The sequence below is a fragment of the Haliotis rubra genome, unplaced genomic scaffold (genome assembly GCF_003918875.1).
Source record: "Haliotis rubra isolate DU_JTF1 unplaced genomic scaffold, ASM391887v1 Scf77, whole genome shotgun sequence".
Lineage (NCBI taxonomy): Eukaryota > Metazoa > Mollusca > Gastropoda > Lepetellida > Haliotidae > Haliotis > Haliotis rubra.
Window position 1 is genome coordinate 1,016,304 of NW_025767490.1, and position 19,399 is coordinate 1,035,702.

The following is a 19,399-nucleotide window of genomic DNA, read 5'->3' on the forward strand; positions in this document are numbered from 1 at the left end:
GTTGATACATTGTGACCATCTTTGAGATGATGAAGACAGGTAGGCAGAGGCTAAAATGAAATAAACATTTTTTTATAAATGCTGGCTGATACAGCTATTTAAGCTTCACAAGATTCACAACTGGACCAAAGTTTGCTTTATTTGTTTTACAACACGGTTCACTGAAAAACATTATTTCTGTAATATATATCTTTGTTGTGTATCCAGCTGTATACAGGGTTGGGCACTGGAACACAGTGAAGTATAAGTATTAGCAACGATAACGAAGTTTGACCGTTCGATCCGTTTAGTCGTCTCTTGTTTGGTGGGTACCTATCGTTTTATGAACCAGAATCTCCCACTGCCCTATTTCAGGGGCAAGAAACGGTGGGTGCCGTTGTTTAAACGTCGCGTTGGACGTTGAATATACACAACCCATTGACATGTTGCACATCGACGTGAAGCTGGTTTCCAGGGCTAACTGGTAGTATCATCAGAAATGACCCGTCTTTAACAGGTCCGACGCCGGGGCGCTTTTAAGCCCGATTTGACCCGATTTACGGCAGTATTTCACGCTGCAGGTGCTTATTATGTTTCGTACATCGACCACAGGTTTTTGTTGTTACTATGGATCGAAAGCCCTGTGTCTTGGCTTTCACGTCATGTGCAACACGTGCGGATGTCGTCACGTTTTCCTACCATTAAAGCCCCCCCGAAGCTAAGCCGCATGCATGTGACGGGAGCCAAAACAGCTCAGATTTGATATCACAAGGGGTTTGATCTCTGCATTCCGCTTGCACTAATTGTCTCACACCCGGAGAAAGAAACATATGCACGCATATCATATATGAAAATGTTGCCACGGGCATGAAGCACCTGAGATTGTCACGGGGTCGACGTGGGGCACCTGGTTGGACGTCCACGTCCATTTGGCCATCTGTTATAGACATGTCTTTTTACCAAGAAAAGAGCCTTGTTCGGCGAGCATCTTTTAAACGTCGCGTGGACGTTGAATATACACAACCCATTGACATGTTGCACATCGACGTGAAGCTGGTTCCCAGGGCTAACTGGTGGTATCATCAGAAATGTCGTTTACCTTTAGCCAGTTAATCAGCATCGAGATGAGAACTCATACATACTGTCACTGAATGCATGTACCTACAGTTAATATGTCCGTCACGCATGAACTGCACCAATCGCTGAGTAGACATATTTATTGAACTGCACTGGATACGCTTTAATGACAGGTGGCTCAAAGGTATAATGTCAAATGTGATTACGATATTTGCATTTTCATAAATATAGATATACCTAATTAATGCACATGTTATTTCGCGAATACGTTCCATTGTGGTATTGTCACACTTACTATAAACCTTAGTGATTTCCATCTGACTGTAACAGGAAATCCTTTGAATTTATTTCAACATGTTCAATAACGTCTATATGAGACCGTCTATATACCCGATATGGGGTAGGAACATTTTTGCCCTTGTCCATAATGATGTATACAGATGAACTTCGACAGTCGGTTTGAAACCGTTCGCAGTAATGTATTGGTGTATCAACGAGGATTCCGGATTCTCTAGATACGACTATTTATAACAGTACAGATTACATGCACGGTGGCTTTTTTAATCAGAGTCATAAAGTGACACGACCTGTGTCTGTCTCAGGTAAATGTTACACTCAATGCTAGTAAGGTAGTCACTCATTTCCAAGTATTCCAAATCATTTGAATACTGCCCATCAGTGCAGCGCTCTACATTACCGAGAAGGCTGCAAGAGAGACAGCCGTGGTGTTCCGGATTCTGGTCGATCACATCACAGTCAAAAGGGGAGAAAAATTCAATGACCTGAATTATTTCATCAAAACGTCATCAAAAAGAACTAGATCAGGGCCAGGATTTTCGAAGCTCTCTTAGAGCTGAGATAGTCGTAAGTTACTGTTAATGTATGGCACTTAAGATCATCTTAACACTAGGGGAGCTTCGAAAATCTAGGTCCAGGTTTGTTGGATATATGTCTAAGACTGTATACGGGTCTACTTAAGATCATTTTGCATTTGTCATTTTCCAGGACACCCTCTACATATTTTTGGACACAAACATGACGAAAACAGTAATAAAAGGAACGAGAAACGCCATCATATCATTTAAGATACTATGTCTGTGCAAACGCTGGGCATCCACTGACATGGTGTTAGACCGTCTCATTGAATTAATTACATAATCGACCTTTTCGCGAACATTTGTGTTCATCATTATTTAATGGTGATTCATACACACCTTGTAATTATGACATAGTGGGAATCGTACAATGGATTATTACTTGCTATATAAGACAGTAAAATCCCTTCCGTTCTAAACTGTTTCAGGTGATGTGCTATTCTCTGTATCACACAGTCGTGATGTCACTTCCGGTCCCATCTGGGGCATCGTCGTGGAAAAAGTATGCCCATACATTGTTGAAGCGCTGATTGAGCAAGGCAACACAAATAACACAAGACGGGCTGAACAACACAAGACAAAAATGTGTTTTTCTCACAAATTGGTTTAAGTATTTGGAATTTCGTACGGTTCTTGTTCGTCATCGTTTGGAGAAAACATTCCATACATTCATCTTATCATCTTTACTCAACCAAATTAAGAACTGGCATTTGATGAATTGAACCCACACTGAAGTGAGTGAGGGAGTTAGTTTAGTTTTACGCCACACTCAGCAATATTCCAGCTATATGGCGGTGGTCCGTAAATAATCGAATCTGGACCAGTCAATCCAGTGATCAACAGCACGAGCATCGATCTGCGCAATTGGGAACCAATGACATGTGTCAACCAAGTCAGCGAGCCTGACCACCCGATCCTGTTAGTCGCCTCTTACGACAAGCATGGGTTTGTAATGGTTACGTTTCTTAGTAGTAATTAGGTTTGTTTTCTTTAGGGTTGGGACAGGGTTAGGCATAGGCTAGGCTAAAAGAATACACCAGGCTTAAGCTTCTGTGGGCTGGTCCATTTAGCCCTTGAGGGGTAAGGACCCACTAGGCATGTGCCTATTATGCTCTCCCTATTGATATGCAAGATGGGCCAGTGCATGAGCATCTCATGAGCAGATGGATCAGTCCACTTAACTTTTCATTTGTAGGCATTTATTGGGTAATTTTCAGAGCATGGTTTTTATTGGGTAAGAGTTGTAAGTTAGGGGTATAAAAGGGCAGATTATTTTTTACTCTGGGCTCTGCGGTCTTACAGAGGCAAGAAAGGTGACAAATTCACTATTGTTTCTGCAGACTAGGCAAACAGAGTTTTAAGTTTTTCAGTTTTAGTTCAAAGAAGAAATAAAGTTTAGTTAGTTGAGTTTAGGTAGTCAAATAAACTTGGCTTTTTGCAGGGAAAACTCTTTTGGGGAATTCAGTTTGGATTAAGACTAGGGGCAACAGTATATAGGTATTTTTAATATGGTTTTCACTTTTCTTAGGATCCTTGGAGGCATTATTATTTTGTTGTTTATTTAACTTAGTGTATTGTTGATTCTAAGATATATATTTGTTGAGTTTGAAATAAATTAATTTTGTTAAATTTTGTGTGTGTTTTGTTGTCATTGTCATCTGTTTGATGAATATACGTCAGTTGTGTGCTGTAATACTTCACTCTTGTTTGAGAACAGTATACACAAACGTCGCACCATAATAAAGTAGTTGCCATCAAGTTGTCCATGGAGTACCCTAGCTTTCCTTTTGCCCAGGGCCCCATTCCACAAAGCGATCATAGCGTTCCAACGATCGTAAGCCAATGTTTAAGTATGGGACTAACGATTACCTCAGCACTAAGATCGCTTTGTGAACCTGGGACTAGATTTTCGAAACTATCTTAGCGCTAAGACAGTCGTAAGTTAATGTTAATGTATGGCACTTACGACTATCTTAGCGCTAAAAGAGCTTCGAAAATCTAGGCCCTGGGTTCAGGGCACGTGCGACTACCCCACTCTTGCTTCACAACGGATACGAACCTATACACAAACGTTGTATCATAACATAACAAAGTTGTCACCTATAAAGTAGCATATCTTTCTCATAGCCCAGGGATCGTTCGACTGCTGCAACGGATAATCCAGCAACACCCTCACTCATGGCACACCCTCGTTTCTGATTTTTATTAAACTTTCCATTTTGATGGACTTTCCTGTTGTGAGGCGTGTGTGCTTGCATTCAAAGGCACGTACGATCTCGCAGATGATCACGTGAATCGCTGTACGTGATTATAGTGTTTCACGTTTTTAGACCATTTTCACGTCCCTGCCACTCGCAACGTTCAGACAGCCTACGTGTGTATGGCACAATAAGAAACCCACAATTTTAGTCCAGATGTGTAGGCATTGTGGTATTCGTAGTCGAGGAAGTGAATGCCCTTGGAAATGAATCATACTGCATTTGTCTATAGATCTTGACGCATGCATCTTGCGCCATACAAAAGTACAATGCACAGTTGGGCCGGGGATTTGTATCTGTATCAAGAAACACACACAACGGTTCAAAATTATACATGCGGAACAGCAAAAAGATATGGTTACCGCAGCTTCAGTTCGATGTTCAACATGAGTGCTCTATTTGGTTAACTCCCCAGATGTTCATTTTTTCCATTTTCCACAATTGAGCAACTGTTTGCTAAAATATATATTGAATCATTTATTTTCTGATTTAAGTCTTGGTTTAACAATGCAGAAATCGTAGTCTTGGTAATTATTACTCAACGCTAACTATAAGCCATGCCCTCCCCTCTGTGGATGTTGATGACGCCTCCATGTATGGCCTATGTGAGAACAATGATGTGAGTAATAACGACAGTCAGGGTCAAGTCCCGAACGTGTGAGTGAGGTTAAAGACCGCTTTGAACATTAAAATGAAATTGAAAAGACTGATGGAATGCAGGTCCTACATCATTACCCCTGATCTCCATGACAATGACTTTGGTGCTGTGATTATAGAAACGGGTGTGTGTGTGTGTGTGTGTGTGTGTGTGTGTGTGTGTGTGTGTGTGTGAGAGAGAGAGAGAGAGAGAGAGAGAGAGAGAGAGAGAGAGAGAGAGAGAGAGAGAGAGAGAGAGAGAGTGTGTGTGTGTGTGTGTGTTTCTGGGGTCGCTCAGTTATTTGAGGCTTTTTCCAGTTATATAATTTTTTACAGATGGGTTAAATAAATGTTTATCTCCTGTTAGTTGAACAGTGATCCAGATAACGAATGGTTGATACACATAATATAATTTTAAATGTGTTTGCAACATGTGCATGTCCATGTATATATAGTATGACCAGAAATTATATTACTTATATTAGCCTTTCTATATTCCATAAAGTCAAGCACGTATCCATATCATAAATATAGTATGACCAGAAATTATTGAGAATTTTAGGAATATGTTTAATTGGATTTCTAGTATAAACAACCTTGACCAGCTATCAAGTGCTTGGTTTATTCAAGAGAGACAACTCCGTTAATCCTTTTCATTAGTTTGTAAAGAGTTATCCCCCTTTGTTTACTTGCTAGCAGACGACATTTTCAGTGATCCTCAGTATGAATGATTTAGAGAAGAGGAAGTTGATTTCAGAGTATCATAATAAGGACATCAGATCAGCTAAAGTGATTTCAAGTAGAACAGGCATCCCTTTGTACACTGTTAATCGTGTTTTGAAAAATATTGCAAATGGATATGGCATTGAGCACCAGGGAGGCGCAGATAGGCCCAGAAAATTGACTGTCGGTGACAGGAGGCGGCTTGGTATTCTTGTTTCAAAAAACAAACGAAAGAGTTAAGAAAACTTAAGGCTGGATATGATTGATAGAGGAACTGTGGCTGTCTGTAAGGAGACAATTAGAACTGAGCTGCATGCAATGGGTTGGCAGAAAAGTCGAGGAATTCCATCACCGATCATGAAGCCTGAACAAAAGGAGCGAAGGTTGAACTGGTGCTTATAGCATAGACATTTTAACTGGGACAATGTGATTTTCTCAGATGAAAGTTATGTGTGGCTGTTTCCTAATACACTGAAATTCTGGACCAAACAAACTGAAAAATCTTTGTATCAGCGCCCAAAGTACAGTCCGAAATTTAAGGTGTGGGGTGGCATATCTGTGTAAGGGGCAACACCCCTCTGTGTATTTGAAGGGAATATGAACAGTGAGCGGTACACAGATATTCTCGAGGGACATTTACTTCCATCTGCTCACGTGTTCTTTGGACATATTTGGATTTTCCAGCAGGACAACGACCCAAAACATCGTTCAAAGCATTCACAGGCCTGGTTTCGAACCCAAAATATGACATTATTAGATTGGCCAAGCTATATCCCTGACCTAAATCCAATAGAAAATGTTTGGGGACTTCTGAAGGAAAGTGTCAATAAGAAAAATCTGACAAATATTGCTGAAATAAAAGAAGAGGTGGTCCGATATTGGGACAGCATGGACCACGACTTTCTAACTTCTTTGATCAGTAGTATGCCCCGCCGCATTGAAGCCTGCATTGCTGCCCATTGTGACTTAACAAAATACAAACTGTTCACCTGTCTTTGAATCTGGAGTTATGTTCTGCTAATATTCACATTTAAGACATGAGTAATGAGTGAAAATAATATAAAAAAATACAATCTTTAAATTCTCAATAATTTCTGGTTGTACTACATGTTGATCGGTTTACAGTGCAAACATTATAAAAATGTAACCATGATTAAATACAGTGTTTAGGATGTAGCTGAGTGGCATTTCACCAATAAGGAGAACAAGATATCAAGAAGACACTAATCTTCTTTTGAAGCACATTTTCCCTACCTTTAGTACCCGTTACAAGCACACACAAAATCAAGTCACCACAAGTAAACTGGGAGCTTAGGGTACAAACAAAAATTAGGTCACTTCATTCGCTACTTCAAGTAACAAGACAAGTGACAAGTTTATTCTGTGTAAAGGCCTTCATTCGCTACTTCAGTGTTAGTGAGAAAACAATCAATTTATCCTGCTCAGGTGGATTTCATCTTGAATAGCCCCAGCTCACACAAATGCAACAACAAACAAACACGCGCTCAAAACCCAAACCAATTACTTAAGCAGGCTACACAGCGTGAAAGCTGAATATTACAACAGTTTTCTAATGAGGGGTAAATTCAGAAATATAGGCATGGTCTTGAAAAACCAATAAGTATATATATCTGGGGCATGTTTCCATTCCATTCCATCATTACAGGATCCTGGCACGTTATAGTAAGTCTCTGAAAATAGCTATTTTGTGATAGATAACTCCGTTCATACTGCATTAGCCCCAGTGACCTCGGAGATTCAGAACCAGTGGGAGTCTAGACTGGCTTCATTTTGGACTATTGCTTTGCAGAAAGTAGGGCTGGGACGGGTAGGAAAAAATGGAATCGAGTACCCGCTTGTACTTACCCGAGTACCCGGAAATGTAAGGAATACAGCGCTTCCGTCAACTTTCTGAATATTCAATCACGATTTGACAGAGATTATTATAGAAAACTTGAAAGGGTGGCAATAAGACATTAAATATGATCTCAAGCTATATAACATACGTCTGGTTAACCAATATGAGTAACACCATTGCTTACATTGCTCGTTAAAAAAACTTTTCGTTCCTACTGTTACTGTAACTTGACTACTCACTGCTCATGCGCAGATAAATTACAGTCGTTAATAATAACCTCCATTAATCGGACAATACCAATGATGTAAATGTGTGTTACGTCAATAATGAAAAAGACAAGTTACTATCTGCCCTTGTCATTACAGAATTCTCTCCCTTTCTGGGTACTCGATTCCCAGAAATAGGACTCGATTCCAGCTGTACCCGACCCGGATTCGAGTACCCGAGTACCCGTCCCAGCCCTAGCAGAAAGGGTTGGGCGGAAAGTTTGAGAGAGACTACTAGCATGTCTAAGGTCCCAGCGATTCAGAGCGAATGTCGTCCTTACAAGAGGGAAACGCATTTTAAAAAACCTAATCTTGTAACATTATGCCAAATACAAAAAATGTTGTGGTTCCGATTACACCTCTTTAAAATGTAGGATAGGTAGGTAGGTTGTTTTTTTAATACATTTTTAGAAGTAAAGTACAAACTAATAACCCATATACATGTTTCAATGTGTAATTGTTTATTCAATCAAGCTTGAGGCCATCATGTCGACTTTCTCCATCAGTATGACCGATGTCCGTTGGTGCCGGGAAAAAACAATGGTGTCTGAAAGCTTATTTTTTTCATACCTCGTAAAAAAAAGTAGGGTCGGCACCAGAATTCAAGTGTCGGTCGGGTAATTGGAACCACAACAATTTTTTAGGCCTAAGTATTCGTATTTCGGAAAATAAATATATAGATCTGGGCAAGCAGAAAACTGTCAATATGTATATACGATTTCAAGGTTTACCACGCAAAATCTATTTCTAAAGCATCTAACTCGTCTGCCAACGTATACTGAGTCAAAAAAAGAAACTTCACAAAATGTAATTTGAAAAATAATGAATAATTTTTCTCTGATGATACATCTATGTATCCGAAATGGGATCCCTATCTTTCGACTCTAGAAAAACGTTAGCAAAACCCACTCAAACCCATCCATTCCTCGTGCAAATGACGTTAGTGCCAAATCAGGTTTTGCACGTGCAGTCGATCACGTGATCTTCGCATCGAAGTTTTCTTCATATGCACGGGTTTGCATTGGCCTCAAGAATGGACAAAACACTTTTAAACCACAGTTCTAACGGTACTTGAAATGCCACGATTGTCAAATGTGCAACGTGAACGTGCCGTTGGCATGTTGCAAGCGGGAAGATCAGTTATTGACGTCGCAAAAGCAATGGGATGCAGCCGTCGTACTGTGTATGACTTGCGAGGTCGTCTACAACAAACTGGCACCACTTCTGATCGTCCAATTTCGGGTCGTCCACGTGTGACGTCACGAGCAGAAGACCGTCAAATCGTCCTACGTCACCTACGTGACAGATTTTTGCCGGCTACACGAACCAGGGCTGAGATGTTTAGAGGTCGACTGTCCTCACAGACCATTCGAAATCGGTTGCGGGCTGCCAATCTCCATTCTCGACGTCCATAACGTGGGCCAATATTGACGCCGTTTCATCAACGTCAACGTCTGCTGTGGGCCCAACGTCACCTCCGATGGACCCAGAGAGACTGGAATCGAGTCGTCTTTAGCAATGAATCCAGGTTTACCCTCAGATTCGCGGACGGCAGGCATAGAGTCTGGAGACGACGTTGTGAACGGTATGCCCAATGTTGTGTACAGGAAGTCGACAGATTCGGGGGCGGAAGTTGCATGGTGTGGGATGCGTTCTGTGGGAACAACCGTTCCCGACTTCTGGTCATCCGTGGAAACCTCACAGCTGCTGCTTACCGCGACCAGGTGCTCACCCCTGAACTCGTTCCTTTCATGGCGGCTCATGACCCAGGCCTACAGTTCCAGCATGATAATGCTCGGGCCGCATACCGCGATGTTGACACGAAATTTCCTTCAAAACGCTGGAATCAACGTCATGGACTGGCCATCGAGGTCCCATGACCTTAATCCAATAGAGCACGTTTGGGATGCACTTGGGAGAAGGCTTCGTGGTCTTAGGAACCAACCTCAGAATTTGCAGGAACTTGACCCTGCCTTGCAAGAGCAATCGCGCAGAATCCCCAACCACGTGTTCACAAGCATCAGGCAGTCGATGAGGAAACGGTGTTTGGCAGTGGTGAATGAGCGGGGCGGCCATACACGATATTGAACTGAGAAATTTCGCATTTTTATTCTTGTGACTTGACATTCTGTATACCCATGTTTTGGAACGGCGGTGTAGCCTAATGGAACTGATTATGGCACTGTCAGTGTATCGAGTACATCACACTGATCTCAGCAATGAAATAATAACAATTTAACCATCTTACCATCTCTTGTTCTTTTATAGTGCCCTGAAGAAAGAATGTGAAGTTTCTTTTTTGACTCAGTATATATACCAACTTCTGTGCGTGTGTTGAATAGCTGATAGTGACTCCAGCTACCTACACACAGATGTACCAAATAATACCCAAATCCACTCTGATGTAAGCACTTTTGGATTGTAAAACGCACATATGTACCAACATATCAACACATCCCATGACTTCAATAACCTTAACAGGAAACTGATATGTGCCTCTGAACTAATGTCATTGCTTTCAGTTTGAACAATCATGGCTTATGTCAACCTTTAAACCGGAAATGTCAGGTAAAAGCAACCTTAATGTGCCCTGCCTATCTAAAATATGACCTCGACCTTCAACCAGCAGAACACAGTCCCACAGACTCGATCAAGGGACAGGATCTAGATATCTCATTTCAAAGCAAACAACTTATTATGCAATTCAGCATGCTCTGCATTGTCCAATGTTCATATTTTTCAAGCAGATATTAAACCGAGCCTTTGCCAATTTGAATATGACAAAACTGATGATATAACTAAAAATATGTTGAGTCGCCATGGTCACCTTGTCTCCATGTAAGTGGAGGCTTAGGAAACAAGAGCAGAGATATCTGTTTCTCAATTTCATGTCAGACTTTTCCTAGATTGACCACAGCTATATACAAACAAATGTAAACAAGAAGACAGAGTCATCAATATCCCCTAAAATACTCTTCACGAAAATGTCAACTAGTTATGACAAAGTCAAATGTACAGTTTGATGTACCTCAGTAATGTTGATACTGGAAATAGAGTGGTACTGTTGAATTATGTCATTAGGTTCTTGAATACCCACAAAGTGGAAAGAGAGTATTGAAAGGTTTTAAAGTTCTAAGGAAAGGAGCACTACCACCAATTTCAGTCAAAATTTGTTGCCATGGAAACACAAAACATATTTTATTTAGAAATCCCAAACTACCAAAAGGCACAGACCTGATCTATGTGCCAAATTTGATGAAGAAACATTGAACGATTTGAGTGAGAGAGTGACTATAGTTTTACGGGGAGAGAAACATTTGTAATTTTTTAAAAAGTGTCCATGGCTTAAAACTTGTGCATCATTCTGGATATCACATGTGCTGAAGCCTTTGAGATCAAGGCTCGTATCGATGAGGGCCTGGCTAAGCAAAATGTTGTCATGCAAGTGGGCAGGTTTCCATTACGTCACCAGTTTGATCACTTCGCTTCAACCCTTTTGTCAGCTCTTTAGACAAATGTGAGTGGGAGAAAAAGGCTACAGATGTTACAGGCTTAAATGTTGTCATTCACATTGGGGTTTGATAGTTGTTTAGGTTATGCAATATGTGATTCCTCTCTTCTGGTTTATTGGGTGTTAACTGACGACAAACATCACTATTAACTTGCGACATGTTTCGCAGCGGTGCATTATACAATGTAGTTCTTGATTCATGATTCCTGCATTCTATCAATAACAAAATATCTGTAAAAATACTTGGAATCGAACCCTGCTTAAAGCTGCATTACCCACAGGTACTTACGCACAGTGTTGTCATACTTTCCAAGTTCTTTGAGGTATGTTTGTTTTCAAATATTTAGTATTTTTAGCGACGCTGCAGGTTACCTGGAGGTCTGGAGACGTATTGCGCCATAACGCCTTGAAAAGATACCTACCATCTTTTCTCTATTTCCACTACCCCATGGATAATTGAAGAATATAATAATCATGCTATTTGAAAGATCGCACAAGCACATCATACAAACACTGTACTTATATTAGCCTTTCTATATTCCATACAATCATGCACGTATCCATATCATAAATATAGTATGACCAGAAATTATTGAGAATTTTAGGAATATGTTTAATTGGATTTGTAGTATAAACAACCTTGACCAGCTATCAAGTGCTTGGTGTCATTCAAGAAAGATAACTCCGTTAATCCTTTTCATTAGTTTGTGAAGAGTTATCCACCTTTGTTTACTTGCTAGCAGACGACATTTTCAGTGATCCTCAGTATGGGTGATTTAGAGAAGAGGAAGTTGATTTTAGAGTATTATAACAAGGACATCAGATCAGCTAAAGTGATTTCAAGTAGAACAGGCATCCCTTTGTCCACTGTTTATCTTGTTTTGAAAAATATTGCAAATGGATATGGCATTGAGCACCAGGGAGGCGCAGGTAGGCCCAGAAAATTGACTGTCGGTGACAGGAGGCGGCTTGGTATTCTTGTTTCTAAATACAAACGAAAGAGTTTAGAAAACTTAAGGCTGGATATGATTGATAGAGGAACTGTGGCTGTCTGTTAGGAGTTAATTAGAACTGAGCTGCATGCAATGGGCTGGCAGAAAAGTGGAGGAATTCCATCACCGATCATGAAACCTGAACAAAAGGAGCGAAGGTTGAACTGGTGCTTACAGCATAGAAATTTTAACTGGGACAATGTGATTTCTCAGATGAAAGTTCTGTGTGGCTGTTTCCTAATACACTGAAATTCTGGACCAAACAAACTGAAAAACCTTTGTATCAGCGCCCAAGGTACAGTCCGAAATTTAAGGTGTGGGGTGGCATATCTGTGTTAGGGGCAACGCCCCTCTGTGTATTTGAAGGGAATATGAACAGTGAGCGGTACACAGATATTCTCGAGGGACATTTACTTCCATCTGCTCACGTGTTCTATGGAAGTCTTTTGATTTTCCAGCAGGACAACGACCAAAACATCGTTCAAAGCATTCACAGGCCTGGTTTCGGACACAAAATATGACATTATTAGATTGGCCAAGCTATAGCCCTGACCTAAATCCAATAGGAAATGTTTGGGGACTTCTGAAGGAAAGTGTCAATAAGAAAAATCTGACGAATATTGCTGAAATGAAAGAAGAGGTGGTCCGATATTGGGACAGCATGGACCACGACTTTCTAACTTCTTTGATCAGTAGTATGCCCCGCCGCATTGAAGCCTGCATTGCTGCCCATTGTGACTTGACAAAATACTAACTGTTCACCTGTCTTTAACCCTGAAAGTTATGTTCTGCTAATATTCACATTTAATACGTGAGTAATGAGTGAAAATAAAAAATAAAAATTACAATCTTAAATTCTCAATAATATCTGGTTGTACTGTAGTTATTTAATATTTAATTAATAGTATCCTTCTTCTGCGAACTGACCGTAACATGAAATACGCTGAATTCACGTGAACATGACCAATAGCGTCTATGGGGTAGAAACAGATTCGCTATAATCTGGGACAGGCAATCAAGTGATCGACACCATGAGCATCGATCTCCACAAATGTGATTCAATGACAAGCACCAAACAGGTCGTGAGCCTGACCATTGGTTAATCCGTACAAACATGGGATGCTGATGATCAATTCTAACTCAGAGATTTTTACGAGTTCAACATATCTTTGAACCAACGAGAAAGGTTATTAATAATGATAATATGTCATATTCTGCCACATGAGCTAACACAGTGTATGCCGTTAATATCATCTGGTCTCTGCATAGGTTGTACCTAACGGTGCGAATTGCCCATTATCAAGTTACATATATTCACTATCAGCTATATAAGACACCAATAGAAATTGGTATACAATTGGCATTGAATGGGAAACCTTGTTTATACATATATATTATGTGGACTGTTCTTGGTGACCTTGCCGAGATGAACACTACTAAGCCAGCTGCCGACATTTCCCGATAGATATATCAATAGGGCTCAAACACACACAACAATTCTCAGCACGTTCTAATTAATCCATTTTCAGCATCAGTTGGGTCTGGATGTCAGTTTAGTTTCATAGTTACTTGGTGCAACTGAACCTCCAAAACAATGAAGCAGCCATTTTGTAACAGCATTTGAACCCGAATGGAATGTTTGGGGCGGATGACGTCACATCAAAAGCATTTCTCCGCATTAATACAATTCGCTTTAAATAATTACGTTTGTTGTTTAAACGGATTGTTTTGCCAGAATTCGTGTAACTGTCAATACATCACAATTCGTGGAATTAGCTCGCATGAGGCATTGTCTTCATCAGCTGGTGTACTGACACAGCTCTTTGAGCTGTCAAATACACGCCGCCTCTTGTGTTAGTTGAAGCCATTAGTCTGCTTCAGTGCATAAGTATTAGCTCAGCTCGTATAAACTCGGTTTTCATTTTATCATATACCTTACAAACACTCAGTCACTCTCCACAGACCTAAAGAATTTGGTTGTATTACATTTTGTTTGTCAGATGCATTAATCATTAGTTACTTGTATGGTACCTCTACACTAAAACTGGTGTCACTATTGATAGAGGATGCAATTCTCAAACATACGTCTGCGATGCTTTTTCAAATATTTGTGAACTATATCATCAGAAACTATTTACTTGTCCTTTTTCATTGGATCAGTGTCAGTCTAGTCCAGCACTCCTGACCCATGGCACTCCTAAGATGAATCTTCAGCCTTGTAAGGCGGGGAAATGTCCTTTCTGCTTCAGTGCTTGTAACTAGAAGTGTATCGACAATTGTGAACAGCTCGCGGATGTTAGGGAAAACATCCTCATCAGCAGACTTCACTCTTTCAATTGCACTTTCAGGGTGGTATTCCTGTGACAATCATTGAAGGCACCAACTTCGGAGTTCTGAAAGAAGAGAAGACACGGTTGGTCATTTTCCCCAGAACATTAATTTTGCTGAACAACCGCACATGGCAGAAGACCAAACAGTTCAATGCCAGGACGGTTCTCTTGACTGAACCTTGTGTTCATCTCTTCTGGCAGATGATCAAGGAAAGGAATGATCAAATTGAGCTTAGAGTGTTCTTCAGGAGATTGGGAGGCACATTCGCTTTCTGTGTCATCCTCTTCACAATCCGAGGAAGACGTATTTCAGCATCAATCTGTTCTACAATGGCACAGGCTTCCATATACCAATCATGACTCCTTTTTGAAGGTTGCCCAGTGATTTAACAACTTCAAGTGCATTATGGGCCACCACAAATGCCATGATGCGTTGCAAATCTCTCAAAAGCTCTTGTGCTTATGGTTGTCTCTTTGTCCCATGCCCAGTTCTCATCACGATAAATGTCTGCATGGTTTAGAGGATACAGGATGGCCTCAAGCATGTGCAATTGTGGTTATTCACCATTTGAAAGATGTCAAAGCACAAATGCCTCTCAAACCATCTAATCTTGCAAAAATCCGAAACCTGCTGCTGGACTGTAGACTAGCCAACTGTACTTATCTAACCACCTGTGCTGGAATACAAGATACACCACCACCACCACGACTTGGTATAAACCCATTCTGTCCCAGGCAGCTGCCCTGCATGAAAAAAACTGTAGTTATTCCCACTGAATAACCATCAAATAACATATACCTATTAGTGGTGGTCCGATTAATTGAAATAATCGAAGATTGGTCGCAGTGACTAAACGACCAAGCAATCGATCATGTTTTCTCATAATCGAACACAAACAATTCTGGAACACTTTTTGCATTAACAATATTTTTCAGTTACATTTCATGAGCACTACAAGCTCGTTCCAAGTCATGATTGAATTTATCCCAAAGACCCCAAGACATTTATGTTCCTAACATACTAGTCATCCTTTCACGATGTGAAATTTGCCCCAAAAAAAAAAAACCACCCCAAAGAACTACATGTTTTTTCTTTATGTTTTTGTGCATTAACAAAAATAGCCAAGAAAAATTCATAAATGACGCTAACCAAATATTTTCGATGAAGCAATCATCAATTATGAGATTTTAACCAATTCCCAACACTAAACAAAAACTATGCCACACCAGCATCTTCTCAGAGCTTCAACAACCCCACCGAAACCGGAAGCAAAACAAATGGTGGTAACTCCCCAGCTTACGCTTGTTAACAGGTGAAATGACATAGCCTAAGTTCAAGATGCGAGTTCAAATCCACATTCAGCTCTTTAAACGTTTTGTGACCCATAACAACTAAAATTTAATTAATGTGGCAATTAACAAACACATAATTAACAAACAAATATCCTCATATCACTAGACTTTGGTTATATGGTTATGACGGGTACCACCGGGTCGGGCAGGACATGCTCGTTGTTTCGCGAACACCTGGTATCATCACTATTTCATAGTGCTTCATAAACACATGCTCTGTCACCATATCGCATGGTAGCAATCACTGGATTATCTGGTCCAGATTCGATTTGTTTACAACCAAATCGTACAGCTACAATACTGCTGTAACAAATGTATACTCATGACATAGTCATAATTGTACAGTCGACTTTACATATCACATAACGTAGAATTAAATCTCTGAAATACATCGTACCCATGGGTTGACAGGTTGTGGTTCAAGACTTCTGAAGATACCAAAAAGGCAGGTGTTTTTATAGATGGCAGTTTAATGGGAAAATGGAAGAAAGGGGAAAGACCTGTAGAGCAATATACGTACTGTTAGACTATGTAATATACTTATATAGAACAGTGAAGCTTAGCAATACATTAGGTAATGAATACTACCAGCATTAATTAGCTAGTTTTAATGCATGAGTGAAGATGCACTGAAATGATCCACGGGAAAATAAGTCATGCTGACAAGAGTTTATATTTACAAAGTTTGAGTGCATAACCTAAGTATTTACAATAACATTTGAAATACCCCACTGTGTATGGCACCGTGATCCCTGACGTCATAGACGTTATGCAACAGATTTCCCACACCTGAACATAAATGTACGTGTATACAAAGTCAATATTGTGTAGGAACATCTCAAATTATCTTTGTTAACATTTTTGCTTGCATAGTAACATTTTTTCTGTTTACACATAGCAATATCAATCGCCAAAACGCAGCAGTATTCAAGCAGTATTTACATCCATTTCACATGTAGAATGATTTCTATTCCTGTGCAAATGAAATATATTTTTAATCATTAGATTGAGTTGTTGACTTGGGAATTAAAACATCCATCAATTACACCTACTAATAAACTCTCCGAAAAAGAAACGCATCATGAAAATAGAAATTTCATGTAGCAATTAATTAAAACGTGATTCATTTTAGAAAAGGTTTTGCTCTGTTTATGAGTCCTATGGTGTTTAGGTTTTTAAACATCACAACAAAACGCACCATCCGTAAAATACCCGTATTTAACAGCATGATTTTCAATTTCGGCGTGTAGTGTCACAGAATACACAATTCACATGCAATGCACGTGAAAGTTGGGGATCAGATAGTATCAATGATGGGTATAAAAGGTTGATCGCTGTCTGTCGATTATTCACTGTATTTGGAATATTGTTGACGAACGCAAATTGCCACGTCTAAGTGAAGCCAACCGTCATATCGCCATTGGTTTGCTTGAAGCTGGCCAGTCTCAACGTGCAGTTGCCCGACGCATGAATGTTCACCAAAGCACCATTTCACGGCTCTGGGAGAGACAATCAACACAGACAAACAATTTGCACTGTGTACCTATCTGCATTATGCAGTAATCCCCACAGAGTCACAATCGACATAGCTAAACAGTTTACTGAAATGGTTTGGTTTGGTTGATGTTTAAAGGGGCACTGATCCACAGCGATTAATGTTTCGCGCCAGCAATCTAATTACGTCAGGATGGTCAGTCTTATATATGATCAGTCCCTGCTCCCTCGACCGTGACGAACAAGGGGACTGGTCAGCTGTCCACCTTGGCAGAATTTCTTGCACCTAAACAGCTGGACAATAAGAAGGGTGGATGCCACCGCCAATGATGCCGTTATTTGAAAATGTCCCCGGTAGTTTTTGTTTGATTGTAATTATGTATCCCAGCAGTGTAGGCTTTTTCGGATTTTCTGATGCATGGATGGTATGATGAGTGATCCAATTTGATTCTATTTCTGTGGGTGCTTTTCACCTCGATATCATACCATGTAACAATGTAATGTATGTGACCTTTGATATTAAAAGCACACATTTAATTTATTTGAATCTGTTAACTAAGTCAACCCCACTTAGCCACTGCTAGGGAAAAAATAAATTTCCTGAAATAAAAAGTTATATACAGTTTATAACTTTTGTAAACAACAAATGCTTACACGTATTTCTTATGAGTGAGTGAGTGAGTTGAGTTTTACGCCGCACTCCGTATTTCTTATGCAACAATAAAGTTCCATGTAACATATGTTATATTTGGGATTACACTTTCTCTGTAAAGTACAGATTCTAGTACTTTTTGGGGGGCTGAGTCCCAACCGAGATTCGAACCCACACCCTCAGAGTCAGGCACCTAATCGCCAGCACACTAATTAAAGTCAGCCGCCTAACCCGCTCAGCAATCGCGACTTCCACATGTGTAATCAAGAAGTTCAGTTCGCACCCTCAAAACAGTGTCCACAAATAGTTTTTAGGCAATGAAACTTGCATGCAATACAGCGATTATTACTCCCTTGCCGTAACCAATGTTTGGTGGCATAAACCTAAACCTGATCAGTTGTCATCAAATGACAAATTGATGCTCAGTTAATGAATTTAAAGGGGCGGTGGGGTAGTCTAGTGGTTAGAGCGTCCGCTCCTCACACTGAAGACCCGGGTTCGATTCCCCACATGGGTACAATGTGTGAAGCCCATTTCAGGTGTCCCCCGCCGTGATATTGCTGGAATATTGCTAAAAGCGGCGTAAAACCATACTCACTCATTAATGAATATATAACAGGTATAATTAGTGGTAACACCACCAAGATTAGCCTGATTAATTACTTTTATCTTGCACAGCAGAATTGTCAAAATATAGTGTTTTGTATGTAGATTTACTAACGTAGACTGAATAATGATCACATTCTGTCTTAAACTGCCTGTGTAAACGCAACGTCCTACCCTCAAAGGATAAACCGCCAATATGCTATACGTTGATTGCTTGTACATTGTTGTCTAACTAAATTATTTTTTTAAAGAATGGTGGACATCATATGTGGACACAAAAACACTATTTTCTTCTTCTTCCTTCATCATGCAATTAATTGTCAGATATGCTATCTTGGGTGACCAATGAAGTGGTACACCAATGTGAAAAACCTGAAACAGTCACGTGAACAGTTGATAAACTACCACTAGTTATAACGTTACAAACATTTTTTCGATATTAGACTGTTAATCGACACATGGCATGGGGCAGGGTTCTTTTTCAGCTGCAGATGAATGGCATATCGTTTATTTATGTGGATATTGATGGATACATTCCTCGAACAAAGTTATGGCCTGATATTATTGCTGTTCCTTTAGTCGGTTGTAATTTTAATATTACATCTGTTGTAGCATTCAGCACTTTCATTTGTTTCGCCGTGAAGTTCAATGAGACAGACAACATACACTAGGTTGCACTTAGGGCGTGTGTGTGAAATATGGCTCACGCTGGCAAAATGTCTAGATATTACAGTCGTGTTATAAATCCTCTAAAACAGACCGTGTATGTATTATGATATTTTATATTCC